Genomic DNA, 18,325 nt, shown 5'->3' on the forward strand with positions numbered 1-18,325 from the left:
GGTCACCCTATGTGGAACTGAATAGAAGCACTGGATAGAAGCACTGTAACTAGCCTGTGTCCAGCATGGATGTCAGGATGCCTGTAAGTTTATGGAGGGGGACCCCTGTCTCTCCTCAGTGAACAGTAAGAATTTCCTGTGGAATCAGCTTCCTTCTGCTGGTTTCTCTGCATTAGGGGATGATACTGTCAATTGTTAAAAGAAAAGGAGTACTTGTGGCACCTTAGAGACTAGCAAATTTATTTGAGCATACTTACCTCACTGGCAGTAATGGAATTCCCTCTCCTCCCCCCAAGCCTTGGTGAGGCCAAGTCCCTCCCTCCGTTACAACCATACAACCCTGTTGATTTTGGTAGGGCTGCAGAAATGTAACTGAGAGCAGAATGTGCCCCATATAAGCATTGGACTTGTTCTGTGTTGCAGGCTCTTCTTCAGAGAAAAGCTGTGGAGAGTTTCAAATTTGGTTTTTGATTTTCAAAATGGGGCCACCTTTCCTAACACACACCCTGCGGGAATAGTATGAAAATGACCTGTGTCAGTGTTTTTTATAGTACGAAACATGGCTGTAATAAAATGAGCACAGTTCTACTAGTACCTACTCACAATGTCTGCAATCTGCGTGTCTTTGAGCCATACCTGATAGCTTTAGTGACAAAACCCTGTTTTGACTCCCTGCTAGCAGTGCGGAGCTTAAAGAGCAGGCAGGAATATCTTTTATCTTGCGCATCATCAATAACGTTTTCATCTAAGTTGCGTTAGCAGTTTTTTTACTGCTGATGATCTGAGGCAGACCTTGACTTTTAGACCTCAAGTTGAGTTTGCAGCACCAGCAGTTAGAATATGCATCTTCTGTTTTAAACTGAAGTCACCAAGAGGATAAACTTGGAATCCCTGGTGTCCGTTTTACAGCTGCTTCTCAGAGGAGAACTGCATTTTAATATTCCCACTAAGTACTTGAAAGAGATCTTGCAGTAAACTTGTAATTGTTAAACTTTTGTGCATAATTTGGTTATATTATTATGAAACGCTCCATGAAACCTAATATAAATGAGTTAAACTCTTAAAAACTTTATTTGTAGACGGGCATGAACTGGGTCCATTCATTTGTTTTCCCCCTCAGTGTACTCTAGTCAGGTTGTTATTTAACACCCTTTACTGTAGTATCTGTAAGGCAGATGTTAACATTGCACTTACTTATTTTTCATAGACTACTGAAGATCAGAGTTGTACAGTAGATTATGTAACTGAATACCAGCGTGAAGTTAAACCACTAACTTGGGGTGGGGGGAGGAATCGGTGAGATGCCTTTTCTCCAGAATCAGTTGCTGAATTGGCAATACATTCCTTCTGCCAACATATGTTAATCTGACTAGCTATAGCTGGAGTAAATATTTAAAGCTCTTCTAGCAAAGATTTCAGCAGCAAAACATTTAGCTTTTTTATATGATTAAAACTCTGATGTAAATCCTACCAAAGCTGTTTGCATTCAGGGATAAATCCAATTTAAAGCCAGCTTCCTAAGTCTGTTCATACTTAAGTCACTTGGGGTCTCTACGACTGAAGGCCAGCGGGACTGGCTCCTAAATTGTGGCCATATGCTACTACTATATCTAGGAGAGGGGAGAAATGTAGCTGAGCTCACTACTAATCCTGCATGACAAGCATAAGCTCAACATCTCTGAGTTTATGGGGGTCTAAGGAAAGATAGGAGCAACGAGGGAAGGGAAATCCAAAGCACTGTACAGTACACTGGAAAGCCGACTTAACTTAATCATAACAAAGTTACTGTAGCTCAGGGCAGTAGCGTTTGTTTTATTTTTAGGTTTTAATTTTTGATTTCTCTGTGCTCCCGTCCCCCAGCTGTAAAATGGGGGTAATGCTTCCTTTGTCTGTCTTGTTCGTTTAGATTGTGAGCTCTTTTGGGTATGGACTGTCTCTCGTTATGTATTTGTACAGTGCCTAGCACAAAGGGACTTACCTTTCAGTTGGGGCCTCTAGATGCTATTGTAATACAAATGACAGCACTGGGGCCCAATGTTCTTAAGCTACTACAAGCTATTGCATCTTGAAGAAAACCTTTCTATAAAATATTTCTTAATCTGTAAAATAATGAAAGCTAGCAAATTATGCCAAACCTAAAAGATGTGTTTCCATTTGACTCATCGGTTGTCCAAAAGATGACACCATTTGCCTCATTAAAAATGAGACATCGTTGCTGAACTGGCATATTTGTTCATTCTGTTAGGTGTTGAGCACTCATTTTCAGTTAAGAAAATAAGTAAATTATTAGTTCAGCTAAAGTCGGGATGAAATTTGTAAATTTTCAGTCTTAAATATTTAGGATTAAGAATTGCAGCAGGGATGGATTCATGTGTGATGCTCTACCTCGACCTAAACAATGTGCAAGAATCCACTTAAAAAATAATATATACTGTATTTTTAAAACCCTTTTAAAATGCAGACTAGCCAGATGGTCAAAAGAACCAATCAATGAGGCAATATGTAAATATTTTCAATCATTACCAGAGCACTTCTGTGTTGACACTGAAATGTTAAGGCTATTCCATGGAGCTCATGGGTGATCAGTAGATGAGCTCTGATAAAACAGAGAATAAAGGTGAAAGCCTGAATATTATTATGGATTGTGGGTTTCATCTATACAGAGAGACTACAGTTAATTTGTAGAACATGATGGAAAAGCTCTCTGTATTCTCTCTTTAAGCATATTATTTAAACCCAGACAGTCTTTATTTCCTCTCTGTCAGGTCCTGATCAGATGTTGTTGTGGGTTTTTCTTTTTTCTTTTTTTGAGACTTCTCATTTCAACTGAAATGTTGTGCAGTAGTTACCACTTCTGCTTTAATTGCCACGTGTATTTGGAAAGGGGCAGAGACTGGAGCTGTTGAGGAGTTCTTTGCTTTAAACATACCCAGCTAGAGAGAGTGATCAGAAAGTAGTTAAAAATCAGCAGATTAAAATAAATTTTAAAAGTAAAAAAGCCTTCCTAAAAGGAAGCTGCATGTATCAGCCAGAGCAAACCTTTTAGAAATGTGTACTAAGAGCAGTAACATTTTCATATATAAAACATGAGGTTCCCTCAGTGAGAACAAATCCGGAGCCCTCATCCAGCAGAAAGCAGCTTCTTCAATTGCTTGGCCCTTCAGAATCTCAGTGTCTGTGACCCCCATTGAGGATGCTTCCACTTGGGAGGATTTTTTCCACCCTTTTGTGGTAACTGTCTGTCTAATGTTAATTTAGGAGCTATGGCAGATCCTCCCCAGAGTCTGAGACTGTAACTGGCTGCCTCACTAGGCCTGTGTGGAGCAGTTACTATTGTTCTAGTAGGGGCATGGCAACAGAGGGGCCCAAAGGCCATCGTCCATTTTGGAAGGTGGGGTTCTGAACAGACTGGCTGCAGCTTACAGCAGGCTCTCATAATATTAAATACAAGTTCTCCCTGCTGTAATGAGAACACAAGGACCAGGGGAGTTAAGTCAGGATGTATGTGGGGCCTCCTCCTTTGAGGTGCTGAGTATTGCTGAAGTCAATGGGATATAGATATGGCATCTTTAGTCTGTCTCCGTGCAGTCTAGCACAAGTTTGGCTCTCTGCCATTAATTTTATGAGAGGCCTGGAACAGTGCTTTGAGTACAGGGCTGGAAGACAGGAACTGCTGAGTTCTGATCCTTGCTCTGATGCAGACTCCATCACTGACCTTGGGCCCATCGCTAACTTTTTGGCCTCCATTTTCCCATAAGTAAAATGGGATAACCACTTGCCTACCTTGCTAGGGTACTGGGCTGGTTACTGTTTGCAAGGAGCTTTGAGAATGAAAATGCCATGTGAATGCTGAATGTCATTGTAGGCACTGCATAGTCCAAAGAGCTGTCCCTGGATGACATCTCTGCCCTGGTGCTCGGCCAAGGAGAGAGCTCTTCTCACCCTCACACAGCTGCTTCCTTTCCCAAACAAAGTGATGGGGAAACTCCATGCGAGGATGGTAGGCTGAGGATCCCTGCCTGGGTGGGGGTGGGGCGAGTCTGAATAATCTTACTCCACCAAGAAGAGAGAGACCTTCATCCTCCTAACTGTGTAAACAAATTTACCACATGAGCCTTGGGGGGCCCACTTGTATTCCCTCTCTGAGGGCCACATACAGGGTGTTACTCCATCCCCAGGTGTGGAGTAACACTCTTGGGCTCAATAGCTGTAGTTGGGTGCAGAGGTCCAGCATATGGGGTTGCTTTGCAGTGAAGTGAGGTGTGCGGCTCAGTGAACTCCTCTTCCCTTCCCCGAGCTACTTTGTCATTCTCCACCCCATCCCCCTTTCCCTTTATGCCTTGTGCAGCATCATATCCTTTCCATTGGATGGATCAGCCTGCAGCCCAACCAGTACCTTCAGCCTCTCAGACCTAGCATTTTCCTGAAGCCTGTATATATTTTCTCTTGGCTCAGGCCCTTTGTGGGTGAAACCAGAAGTATCTCTCTGTTACTTAAAATGTGTAACTGCAGCAGCACAGTAAAGGATCCAGATGCAAGTGAGGGGAGGGAAGAGCTGGGAACATCCCTTTCTGTGCACCTTCTATTATTTCTGCATTTATTGCCACATTTAGCTTTCTTGTTATTAACTGCACGTGTTCCCCGGCGTGTTCTGCTGTCTGTTTTATCTGAATACAAGGTGCTTTTTGGTTTTGGATTTATTTATTCCTTTTTTTTAAACAAAAAGCCAAAGTGCTGGCAGCAGCTTAACTAGTTATAGCCGGATATGGCCTGTTAGGACCGATTAAAGGTCTGATAAGACAGGGAAAAACCCTTTCATTTCAGGGTAGGCAACTACTGTGAATGCCCAGCCAGAGAATGTTGCTTGCAAATTGTGCATGTACAGTATTGGGCAGCAGCTGACCTCTATGAGGATGTAACATATTATTATAGATTGTACAAAATCATTAGACTGGGCTATAACAACTGCGCTGTTTGGAACTATTTCATTTACCCTTGGAAAATTGCACTGTGCCCACTCTTATGGGGATGCAGAAACAGAACAAGGATCTTTTTTCCTCTCTTCCCCACTCCTTTCTCGGTAGCAGTGTGGCAGTGTTCTTCTGTTGACCCTCCCTGTTATCACATGCTAGAGTCCTGCGTAAAGCTACTGACTGATTGTGGCAGGTGTGGTTTGTTAACTCTGGTTAAAAGAAGGTGAAAGTACCCTTCTAGGCACAGGGAACTAGGGCACAGAGGCTTCTGCAGGGAAACCGTAGGAATGGCCAAGCATAGGGACAAGGCTGAGGCTTATGGTGTATTGTTATATTTGTTTAAACAAATGATAAAGCCAAATGTCAGGTGGGGACCAAACTTGGGATGCAGTGTTGTGTTGTACATAAGGCACTAGAATGGAAATTGGGAGTCTTTGGTTATGTTCCAAGCTCTGCCAGTCATCTGTTGCCTGACCATGGTGAGTCACTTCCCCTCTTTGTGCTTCTGTTTCCCCTTCCACCCTTTGTCTTCTCTATTTAAATTGTAAGCTCCTTGGGGCAGGGACTATGTCTCTTGTTGTATGTCTGTACTACATTTGGCCCTGATTTTGGCTTGGGACTGTAAGCGCTACCATAATCCAAATAAATATTTGGTCCATGGTATACCCCAGTGGCTGTCAACCAGGGGTATGTAGAGGTCTTCCGGAGGTACATCAGCTCATCTAGATATTTGCCTAGTTTTTCAACAGGCTACATAAAATGCACTAGTAAAGTCAGTACAAACTAAAATTTCATACAGACTGACTTGTTTATACTGCTCTATATACTATACACTGAAATGTAAGTGCAATATTTATATTCCAATCGATTTATTGTATAATTATATGGTAAAAATGAGAAAGTCAGCCATTTTCCAGTAGCAGTGCGCTGTGACACTTTTTTGTATTTTTATGTCTGATTTTGTAAGGAAGTAGTATTAAAGTGAGGTGAAACTTGGGGGTATGCAAGACAAATCAGGCTCCTGAAAGGGGTACAGTAGTCTGGAAAGGTTCAGAGCCACTAGTATATCCTGTTGTATTTGTTCTGTTCACGGTGGGAACTCCACCCATTCCCCAATAAAAAGGTACTTGTGTGTGACACTTACGATATCTCTTAGGGGGAACAACTGAGAAGTGCAGCACAACACATCAGTTAAGTAGACAGGCCTTCAGAAGCCAGCCAAAAGAATGTTATAATTAGTCTCTTTCCATGGAAAGATAAATGCCAGTTCTATTAGTGTAGTGCAGCGTTTTCAACGTTTGTGCTAAAAATGAGCAACTCACCACCTGCTGGGTGGCACCTCATCCTAACTGCAAAATGTATTTACATCTGAATCTATCTACTAATAGCTACGGCTGCTTTGATCATCTTCTGCATGGTATCATGATGCTTTTGAACCTAATTTTGTGTGTGTGTGTGTGTGTGTGTGTGTGCGCGTGCGAGAGAGAGAATCTCAAGAGGTGCTGAGCAATCCCAACTCCCATGGAAGTCTGAGAGAGTTGGGATTGCTCAGTACCTCTCTGGATCAGACTCCTAATTGGTGGTCAGTAAATATGCTATCATGTATTAGCATTTCTGTGTTTTTTCTGGTGTGAGCCACCTTGACCCAAATGTCTCCCTGGTGCAACTCCACTAAAGCCTTCATGGTTGCAGCAAGAATGAATTTAGATCCATGTGTTTAAGAAGACACTATCATGGTATGTCTTTATAATGAAGACGCAGTGGATAAAAGTTGATGCTTTTTTTTTTATTTAAAATAACAATCATTTTCTTATTGAACTTGGGTTTTTTAAATTAAATACATTTATCTTTTAAAAAATAAACATGTTTAAAATTAAATTTGAAATTATCACAAGCTATGTAAAGGTCTAAACTTAATATAATTTACTAATTGTTTAAATTTTTCAAAAAATTGCAGCACCCTTCTGCAAAAATGAATTAAAGGGTGCTCCTTTTTTAAATTATACATAGATTAATGGGGTGTGGGAATCTTTAACTTTTGAGGACAATTCAAGCTATGTCACAATGTCCTGTACTGTATTAAGTAAAAAGAAAAGGAGTACTTGTGGCACCTTAGAGACTAACCAATTTATTTGAGCATAAGCTTTCATGAGCTGCAGCTCACTTCATCGGATTCATTCACGAAAAGCTTACGAAAGCTTATGCTCAGATAAATTGGTTAGTCTCTAAGGTGCCACAAGTACTCCTTTTCTTTTTGCGAATACAGACTAACACGGCTCTACTCTGAAACTGTATGAAGTAAGTATCTCTGTTGTTTTTAGTCTTTACAATGGAAGGAATGCTGGTATTTAAATTTTTCCAATGTAAGTACTTTGTTTCTTTTGTACAGAAAAGCTTTTGCCTTAATTTCTTTTGGTTTCATTTTAGTTAGCAGGTGCAGAGAGAATATTTTCTTCATGCAGACTAGTTAATTCAAACTTGAGAAGCTGATAGGGAGTTGAAAAAGCAGGAATGCTCATTTTCCTTATCCAATCTATGAATAAAAAAACAGGTGGGAGAGAATGAGGTCTACTAATTCTAAAAATGTGAAGGACATGGCAACAGGTTTTCAATGGTATTTAGGCAGAGAGGCACCTAATAGGATTTTCAAAAAGTGATTCCCATGGGAGTTAGGCACCTAATGTATTTAGACACTTTTTGAAAATTCCACTAGGAGCCTAGCTGCACCTTCAGGCACTTAAACACTTTTGAAAATCTGGCTCATGGTGACCAGAAACAAGTTAGTCAGTTCACTAACTGCAAATGATATTTCCTTTATTTAATAAATCGGTTAGTTTAAAATGCAAGGCATAATTTGATAAATGTTTTTTATGTAACTAGCACATTTAAGGTAGTTTTATTTAACTCATAAAAACTAGTTTAAAATGCTGCTTTTGTGCATTTTTAATTGAATTCAAATTTTCATCCTAATGCAAGTGAGAAAGAAATCATGAGTAAAAAATATTATCATCTAGTCATGTAAATAGAAAATGGTGAATGACACATTTTTTAACATGATAAAAAATGTAAAAATTAAGAATCTGAACAAATGTATGTTAAGCTACATAATTCCTTAAATAAAATGTGTGTAGATACAGTGTAAACTTGATTAGCAAAAATGTTGATTAGTACCAACATTTAGTGTAAAGGCTATATTTGCATTGCAAATCAACATATTTGAATGGTCATGACAGCCAAGCAGGACAAACTTTTCTTTTGGACCATATACAAACAAAACAAAATTAAAATGATTTAAATCAAGGTTTCCTGCTTGCTTATTGAAATCACTTTTAATTTAAATCAAGCCTCTTAGATGAGGGTAGGAGGTAATTCCTGTTGACTTTTGTCTGGTATCAGATTCTTGCAAGCCTGAAGCTGAAATCTATCAATAGATGTTTCTTTGTTGGCACCAGGGTTAGCGTTTGGGACTGCCTGACTGTTGTTCCTGTTGTCTGATCACTATGCCATGTCGCCAGAGTTGCAGTTCAATTTCTAAGTCAAATTGCATCCATTAATAATAGTCACAATACCAAAGGTTTGTATATAGGTTAAATAACTTTCTGTCGAACTGTTGTAACGTTTTTATCTGTGCTGGGAAAGCAGAAGTGGTGTTTGGGCTCCATGCGATTGGCTGAGCTGTGAATCGGCAGATGAAGTTAATAAGCATTTGAGGACTAAATATATTTTAAGCTGTCTGGCTGTTTGCTGTCTGTGACGACTCTGAAACTAATGGACCTGAAACATTGCTCATGCTTGCTCTTTCTCCAGTGTGACTGTGACCCGCGCAAGCTTTGTATGAAGGTACAAGAGTAAACTGCAATTAAAATCTATTTTGGTAAGGTATAAATCAATCCTATTAACCATGGCAGGGTCAGCTAAATAGTGCACAGTGTAGTGATTCCACGCCTGGCTCGGTATGTCCTGCCTTCTGGCTCATAATCCATGTTCCAGTCCCAGAGTTGCTGTGCATGTGTGTAGTCTGTTCTGGTAGGCGTGTGTTCCAAGGTATCTCCTGCCAGGATAGGTTTTACTTTATGCTTGATCTACAGGAGGTTTCTTTGGGGGGGGGGGGGGGAGGAGGAGGGGTTGAGGCTGCCCATGTATCTCTGCTGTGAGTGTGTGTGCTGGGGAAACGCTTGTGCTGCCATGAAGTGTTTTTCTCCTGCTATGTAACGCAGGGGCGTAGAGTCCAGGATAGGGGCCAGGATCACCTGTGCTGGCACAAGTTACAGCTCCCAGTGCCAGAAAGGATAGTTGGACACCTCCCAAGCTCAAAGGGATGATGTTTCCACTGCCCCCCTGGAGGTTCTGCTGAGATAAGGCAGCTTTAACAGGAGGCCAGTTAATGGGGGCTGCCTTGTGGATGCATTGAATTGGTGCATCACCACTCCCTTGGCATGCCTGGCTATGCCACCTCATCGCCACACCCACCTCTGAGATGGTGTTGGCTGGCTGTTGGCCTTGTGGCAAAGGCAGATGCATGCAGATGCCTGGTGTCATTGCTGTCTTCCCTCCCCTCTCTGGACTGCCCACTGCTGGGAGCCTTTGTCAGGGTCTGTGCTGGCTGCCTCTGGGAGAAAGGGATTAAGGAAGGAGTCAGGAGCAGAGGTGTGGATGAGGCCAAAGTTTTGTAGGGCTTTGAAGAGACATAGAGGAGCTTTACTCTAATGTGGGAAAGGGGCAAGAAGCAAGTGGAGTGAGGGTTGGTGGGACTGGGGAGGGTTGTGTGTGTGTGTGACCTGATGTACTGATCAGGCACTTTAAAAGAATGCATTAAAAATGATCTACAGTAGTTAAAAGCAATGCTGAGAGTCCACCCAAAGGAATCTCTTTAAAAAGGTAATAGGCCACTTGCCATTATTAAACTCCATGAGCTACTTAGGATATAGTTGTTCTATTATGTTCCTTGTAGATCTCTCTCAGCTCTCCGGGCAAGGGCAGCCTGCGGGGCCAGGATACCAGTAACCACAGGCGGGGGCAGGGAGGTGGAAGGGGTGGTGTCTCAGATATAAATTCCCCATCTCTGCCCCAGTACAGGAGGGGAGCCGACATCTACCTGGCTTGAGGCACTGAAAACTCTCACTTCCCCTGGTAGCCCAGCCCTCTCCCCTTTCACTGTGCTGCTCCTCTTGCAATATTAGGGGTAAAGAACCATCTCTCTGCAGTAGTACTGGGAGGTGCTATTTTTCCTTACTCCTCCCCTGCCTGTGGAAGCGAATAGCTTCTATAAAGACAATTCCAGCTCTCTTCCCACTCCTAAAGCAACGGGTCCTGCCTCATCTCAGGGGAGCTGTTTAGTAGACTGCTGCTATGTGAATTTTTTCTTCAGCAACATCCACGCTAAATATCTTACATCATTCAGCACCCTGCGTGAACTAGTAACCTTGTATGGGGGATTATGATTATGTTATGCAAAGAGAGCATGTGGTAGTGGTCAGTGCAATAATTTTTTTTCTTATTTTAAATTTCCATGAGTTAGAGATTACGATGACTCATGGCTTCGAATGAGCTGAAATCCCTAAGGTGCTTGTTACCGCCTACTATCATGTATTGAATTTCTAACATACTGGAGGGATGTCTGCAGAGAACTATGATGTACAATTATAAAAGGTTATAGCTTCATGTTGTTTGTACAGGAGCTATTAGCATGCCATAACTTCACTCTTGCTGTTAATTTCCCAGCGGCATGGTTGTTAAGTACATGTTTTTTATTTTCTCTAGGATGTTGACATATGTGGACCAACAGTGACATCCTACGTCAGCAATGCTGCGTTAACTCCCTGCTGCATTCAGAAGTATCCAGAGAGATTTCATACATAAGGTATGTTCTGACAGTTCCATTGAATTTCAGTTCTCTTTCTATTAAAAAAAAAATTATTCATACACTACTGTGGGGAATGGCAACCATCTCTGGGGAACAAGTGGTTAGCCTCAGCTCAGGTTCCTCAGTGGAAGGGCTATACAATGGAAGTTCAAAGAGTGGCTGCTTGGGTAGCCTTTGGGAAGGTCAGACTCCATGCTTAGGGTCACAGGAGTAGGTTGTCCTGTGCTGAGTTAACTTGTGTGTATTTTCTGGTTATAATTGTTCTCCTTTTGAAGAAAACTTTTGCTGAGTGTACCTGTGCTTTTGTTTCTGTTCAGTCAACACCCAGAGCTCTCTTAGGTTTGTAAAGTGGGTTCACTAAAGGGATGCTACCAAATAGGTTTCAGAGTAACAGCCGTGTTAGTCTGTATTCGCAAAAAGAAAAGGAGTACTTGTGGCACCTTAGGGACTACCAAATAGGTTACTCCCCAAATTTAGACCTAATATATTTAAAAAACAAACAAACAAAAAAAAAACCCCAAAACCCCTCATACAAATATATTCATTTTTCTTCTTCTTTTAAAAAATCAGTGAATATAAGTATTTTGTTTTTAATTTACACCAGGCAGTGTTTGGAACCTGAATACTGTAATATTGTGTTAGTGCAAGTAATCCAGAAAGCAAGTAGAAATTGACAGGCTTATGTTCATTTTCCAAGCGGACAGAAATTGCAATTCCTCCCCACCCCCACCCCAAAACAAACAGCACAAATGGTGAGAAGTTGGAATTCTTTTTCTGTTAGGATAATTAAAGGTAACAAGCGACTTTTTTTTCTTTTGTAATGACATAGTACATTGCAATTACATTGTGATTTAACCTTGTGGTGTATTCCTTTAATGTTTGTTTTAAATATTTGGTGATTTTCATTAAATGTCCTTCATGTTAGTTTTACTGTCCTGACTCATATTTCTAAAACTGCCTATGGAACTAGCAAATGTACAGGTGTTCTGCAGCTAATTTACTTGAAAGTAGGTGTGGCCTCAGCATACCCTTTTGACTATTCATGACTGTTCTGCTTGAATCTGTTGTATTTTCCCACTTCCCTTACCCCATTCCCCCAAGCCCCATTAAAATTTGTACCAACAATGGTTTAACTTTTATCTCTAGTCAATATTTCCCTTTGGAATGATGTCTAGGGTGCTGCAATCTTGCATTCTGCTGTTATATACTAAAATTCGGGGCTGCTGACCTTCAATTCAAGAGCAACTGGAAGCAGGCACAGGGTGGACAAGTATAGCTGTGAGAGCACCAAGGCTGAGAAGTACAAGTTGCTTTCAGTGATTCTGGATTCACACCCTCAAGGCACTGTAGTTATTCTGAATGTTCACAGTTGTGAGTGAAAGCGTAATCTGGCCTTGAACTAGCACTTGGATGCCTCAAGCAGAAGTCGCTGAAGACAAAGGGCCACGTGGTACCCTTAGTATTGTACTGGCATAAAACCCATGGGAGAGGGACAGAGAGCCCAGGAAATTGAGCAGCATTCACCTTGCAGCATCTCCTCCTGATACTCCCCAGAAAGTCTGTGGGGCCCAGATACTGGTATGGTAACTGTTCCTAACCTTGCAGACGGCTTGAGCCTCTTTGGGACATAGCTTCTCTCCTGGGGGAGCCATGCTGCCATTGGAGTATCCCTCCCTACTGCAGCCGTGCAGTAGGAACCATGGATGGGTCTCTCTGGGAGTAAATACTACTGTTAGCAGCTTAACAGCAGGGTTAATGCTCTTAGCAGCACAAATTTTCACTCCTATCCACAGGGCCCTGAGAAGAGCCTCCCCGAGCCTCCTCTGTGTGGTGGAGGCATTGAAGGGCCTCCACTTGCTTGGAGGAACGGCAGGAGCAGGCTCTGCTCTCACTTCCCATGGGTTTAAGGTGCTTTATGTCCGAGTTCCTGCTCCTTTGCTCACCTCTGAGCTGTGTAATGGAGGAGAATGTGCTCTGTAAACTAGTGACAAGCAAAGGAAGGCAAATGCAGTGTCATCCCATTTTCAGGGTTAGCTTTGCCCTGTGGGCTTAGCCCCATGCCTTTCACTCACCTGAAGAGATTAATGTATCAAGAGGCTTGAGTGTTTCTCTGTAAAACAGACACAAAATTGGTCGTCAGTTACTTAGAGAGCAAGGAAATGCTACCTTTACACGCAGCAAAATGAAGCTGCACGGTGTGGGTCGCTAGGAAGCTGCAAGGAGTGAGGAATATCTATGGCTCGGCAGGGTAAGTACGTAAGGGAATAAAATTGGCTTTAAAATGATGGTGAATGCGGCACTCATGAAAACAAAGGTCTAAATGGCATTGGCCAGAAGTAGGAGCAGTTGGATGCAGGCGCTGGGTAATTTTCCTACTGTGCTCTACCACTGTCCCTGTGCCAGATTCTGTTGTTCAGTCCCTGAGGGACTTGTGACCAGACTGCCAAACAGAACAAATAATGTGAGGGGGTGGGGGGAAGAGGGAGCTCCCTTAAGGCTGCTCCTCTGAGGTGCTGAGGATCTTCCACCCCCCACTGCCCTGAGCACCTTACAGGGTCGGCACCTGAGAGAAACCATATCCCACATCCATGGGGGCATTATAATTAAAATATAAGAACTGGGCTTGATTCACAAGAACAGAGCTGGCCCTGTGGGTGTGCAGGCTGAGTGTCCATGTGTGGTGCCTCCACCCTGTGGGTGTGCAGGCTGGGAGGCAGCACCCGTGCTAGGGGACAGAGGTTGCTGGTACGGAGTGCCTGTTGCACGAGCAGCCTAACCGGTCCCCCCTGCTCCCTTGCGCCTACCTGTTCTGAGGGACAGAATTTCCTCATTGCCCTTCCACCCTTCCCTGAGCCTCAGAGGGGAGGAAACGAGAATGTTCCCCTCCCTCATACTCATGTCAGTTAGTCTCTGCCTATACCTCTGTTGGGTGGGAGGGCAGTTGGGAGCTGGTGTACAGGAAGGGAGTGTGGAGGGGTGACAGACCAGGAGTCGGGGGTTATGTGGGGAGGGGCAGCAGGAGTGAGGTATGAGGGAGGGCAGGAATGGCTAATTGGAGGCAGGGCTCTCGTACTCTGGAGAAGCTGTGCCCCCTCTGGGCAATTCACATGTCTTAAAACAACAATGCATAGAACCACCCCGCAAAGGGAAATATAAATTACACCTGAATTGGCTCTTCCCCATATATCCTGGTTGTGCCCCCTTTTCCAGCCTGCACTACCACTTCTTTGGGCTGCACTGTTGCCCTAAGCCCGCAGTAAGGCAGGTGGGCACAGCTGAGTTGGGTTGCCTGAACCAACCCTGCAGCAAGCTTTCCCCTGTAGAGCCCTGGGCCTCTATGTGGGAGTAAACCAGGGCTGAATCTAACCCTTGGCATATGTTGTACTAAGCAAGAGTCTTACAGTTATGTGGTCTGAGGAAAGTGGTCTGAGCATCACCCATAGCATGAGTGAAGATGACTCTAAAGGCAGATGAATGGATCAATACAACACAATCTGTTTTTATGTAGAATCTTTGATATGAAGTATCGCAAGCCATTTTACGAGGAGAGTTAGATCAAGGTGATAACACTTCAGAGAGCTGGGTGACAGCCACTCTCCAAAAGACAGAGAACTGGACTCTGTGTGGAGATGCAGCTGAGCAAGATAGGAGAGAACTGCAATTTTAAAAGCGTTTAAAGTGATGCGTGTTAGCACGGCAGCTGTTGAGTTACAGTGACGGGAGAGGAGAAAGGAGTCGGTAATAGGAGAGACATGAGTGTGGATAACTTGTGGTAAGGGAAGTGGATTATGAGCAAATTGAATTGGGTATGGTATTAGCTCTCAGCAGAGGTGAGCAATCGGGTACAGGGTGCCTCTCTTTAAAAGACTATGACTTCAGCCTGCACTGATGTTTTTGAATCTCTAGTGGAAATAAGAGTGTGTTTAACTTTTTCCCCCCATCTCATTGTCGCAGTAATAGCACTAGGCGTGATGAGCTGTTTGGACACCCAGCGTAACGGGGAGGAAAGAGCTGACGACACTGGTGTGGTTCTAACCGCAACATCAACTGACAGTAGTTTCCTGTTACTGGTGTAACTCCCTATAGATGTGAACTTTCTTCATCTGTGTGCTTGTCTCTCTCTCATTTGTTAATTTTTGGCTAAGGTTCTGTTAATTTTGTTTAGGGATGGTTGTATTCTTCATTTTTTAAATTTTTTTATTTTATTTTATTTTATTTTTTTGCACCTTTGTCATACTTGTGTTTTGAGGGTGAGGTAATTATAGAACTCATTACTATCAAACATTTAAGAACATGAAAACAGACATCTGCACCTCTCTTTTACAGATAACAATAACAAAGCCAACAAACAACCCCTCCCAAAAAGCATGCCAGGCCCCAGTTTTGCAATCAGATCTGCACACACAAAGCCCTACTGGTTTCAGTGGGACTCAGTGGTCATAAAGATATACCTGTGGGGATCTGATTACAGGATTGGGGCCTCTGATTTCACCCTTTCCACAGATTCATTTCATCCCCTCCTTAATGTGTAAAATATCGCAGTTGCAAAAACTAGAGCATGCTCTCTTCTGCCATTCCCATTCCAGCTGGAAAACTTGGCCTGATCCTTCCCTTGTGGTTTGTGATATTGTAAATAAAGGCTTGGGGAGGTCACACGTTTTCCAGCTACAGTTATTTTGATTCCAAGGCTGCGGGGCGGAAATTAAATTGAACTCTTCTGGGTTGTTGTGGGAAAAGTATAATTATTATGGGAAAACAATGGAAAAAAGACCATCCCAAATAAGACCATTCCTTTCTGACAAGAGCTTCGTCTAGGGACATGAGGCCAGAAATATTCTAAGGTAGGCACCTTAAGAAAAGTGACCTGATTTTCCAAAGGTTATGAACATCTGCAGCTCCTGCTGACCTCACTGGCATTTATGGATGCTTCTGAAAAGTAAGCTATTTATCCTTGAGAGCATAAGGACATAATTCTGCAAATATTTGTGTATGTGAGTAACTCTAACCATGCCCATAGTGGCACTAACACATGAGTAAATTTACTCAAAAGCATTAATGTGTGTCAGTCAGACCTTTGAATATGGAGTTTTGGAAAATTTTGGTTATAGGTCTTATCAGGTATGACACATCCTGTGGTTCATTTAGTCCAGTACCCTGCCTTAGGTAGTGAGCAATATCTAATGCTGAGGGGATTAGGGTAGAGGGTGCAGGGGGAATGCATTATGTAAGAGCTGTACTATTTTGTGTTTTGAAAACTTGTGCTGGTTTTTACTAGTAGATGTAAACTCTCTTGTGCTGAGCCATGATTTATTTGTTTTTGTTATCGAAGTAAATGCCTGTTTCATCTATCTGCCTGTTTTTTGTCTCCCCCTTCTGTGTTGGTGTTTGAAACTTTCTGGTAATAAGTATTCACAACAGAATATTGTTGGTCTTTAAACTACTATTTCATGTTGTTAGTTTAGATATTTATATTTAATCCTGTTAGGATTTACTAAGAGACAAGGGATCACAACAAGGCTATTGGGGCTTTATTACTGGCTGATATGCCGTGTGATGTTAATGTTGGCTACAGCACTGCAAGTTTCTCTGTGTTGGTCCCAGGATATGAAAAAGGCAAGGTAGGTCAGGTAATATCTTTTATGGGACCAACTTCTGGTGGTGGAAGGTACACGCTTTTGAGCTACACCGAGCTCTTCTTTTCTACCAGCAGAAGTTGATCCCATAAAAGATATTACTTCACTTACCTCATCTCTTTAGAGTAACTAACAATTACTAGCAATTTCGTGTCACTGTTTGTTGTTATTGTTGCTTTTATTAGATATTTACGAGGAAAAGGTCTTTAAATAAAACTGCAAAGATTTTTCTTGGTGCTTTTCTTTATCAAAACAGGATATAAAGTGTGAATGCCATTTGTCACTTGAATCTTGCATTGTAGCTCAGTGCTAGAGAAGTCAAATTTGACATAAAATTTATATAGCTCTAAAAGTGTAGCAGGAAATAGATTTGGTGAAAATACATTCTACATATAGATGTTAATTTTGTGTCTGCAGGGCAGGTTTTGGATACTTACTTAACCTGATTTTGTTCTTAGTGGGCACATAATTCATGGACATAAAAATAATGGCCCAGTTTTATCCCTGCTGTAACTCCATTGACGTCACTAAAGTTACAGCAGGGATGATTTGGCCCAGTTTCTTTAAAAGTAAGACCTGATGAGCAAACCCTTAAGGAAAAGACCTATAGAGAATGATTTCCCTGGGACAGGATAAAAGGGATCTGATTTTTTATTAAATTCTATAGGACCAGTTTTGGTTCCATATCTATGAAATTAGATAGGACCCTTTCAGAAGGGAAGGGTGTAACATGCACTTGCAGTCTGGAGGTGTCACAAGTGACACCAGCGAAAGGTTAATCAGTTCAGAGCATATCCACTTTAAAGGGACAAATTTAGAACTAGTCATGTACATGGAAGTCAACTGGGTTGTATCCCCTACAACAGGTTTACATTTTGCATGTTGAAAGACCCAGTAGAGCAATTTATTCTGTTATCCCTCTTTCTTAAGAAACAACATTCTGAGACATGTAATCTTGAACCACGTTTTAGAGAAGAGACTGTGTCTATTATTGAGATGCCAAGTTTTCCTTTTCCCTACTGCCTTCTAGAACTGTTGTGGCTGAAGTATACCAGGTTAGAAATCAAAGACACAATAGCTTCCACTTGTCCTGTTTCCAGAATTTTGTCCTGCTGTGGAAATGAGAAGGCATAGACAATACTGAAGGCAAAAAACAATACTGACCACTACAGAAATGTAAATAACAGTTGTCTTAAATCTCCCCGTCTCCCCAACCAAAAATAAAAACCCAGCAAAACAACCTCCTGTATTTGCAGGCTTAGCATAAATTGAAAACTGGGACAAGTACTATGGACATTTAAGAGTTGCTCGTCATTAGCGTCTCCCAGCTCCTTTTGAGGGAGTTGTAGATACCCAGCACTTCTGAAAATTGTGCCACTAATTCATAAAGTGATTATTTTGGTTCAGAGCCTATTGGCAATATTTAGGAGAAGAAATCTTTAGAAAAAGTGAGGCCTGTCGTAACTCATTAAATTTCAGAGTACGGGTTCAATTCGGCTCTTGAAATGCTCATTTTTGTTGTATAGGGTAGCTGTGTAATTGGGAACTCATTAAGCTGTGGGTTCTTGGCACTTTAGATGGCAACAGCTATATCTGGTCAAGATCTAGTTAGCAACTTCTTTTTTTAAAGCGTTCTTGACCTCTTGCACAACAGCAGATTATTCATTTCAAGGTGAGTATTCCTGGACATACAAGTAATTCTCCATGATGAAGAAAATGGTTTTCACATTTTTGGTGAAATAATTCTCCGAGCATGCAAAGCAACTGGATTGCAAAAGAAATACCTTGCTGATTTAGGGGCCAGTGTTTCCTTCTGTGTATGTGAGTGCATGCACTGTAAGGGAATTCAAGTGGGC

The 18,325-nt window shown here is 42.0% G+C and overlaps 1 protein-coding gene across 16 annotated transcripts in view; it reads left to right on the plus strand.

Moving 5' to 3' along the window:
• The window catches only part of PITPNM2 (phosphatidylinositol transfer protein membrane associated 2), a 218,913-nt gene that overhangs the window by 10,726 nt on the left and 189,862 nt on the right, over positions 1-18,325 (plus strand). For all 16 annotated transcript variants that reach the window (XM_048821452.2, XM_048821451.2, XM_048821449.2 and 13 more), the window contains exon 2: positions 10,734-10,833. The gene's annotated coding sequence lies outside the window, so the exon portion shown is untranslated. The remainder of the gene's footprint in view (positions 1-10,733; positions 10,834-18,325) is intronic.

Source organism: Caretta caretta, chromosome 15 (genome assembly GCF_965140235.1).
Source record: "Caretta caretta isolate rCarCar2 chromosome 15, rCarCar1.hap1, whole genome shotgun sequence".
Classification (NCBI taxonomy): domain Eukaryota; kingdom Metazoa; phylum Chordata; order Testudines; family Cheloniidae; genus Caretta; species Caretta caretta.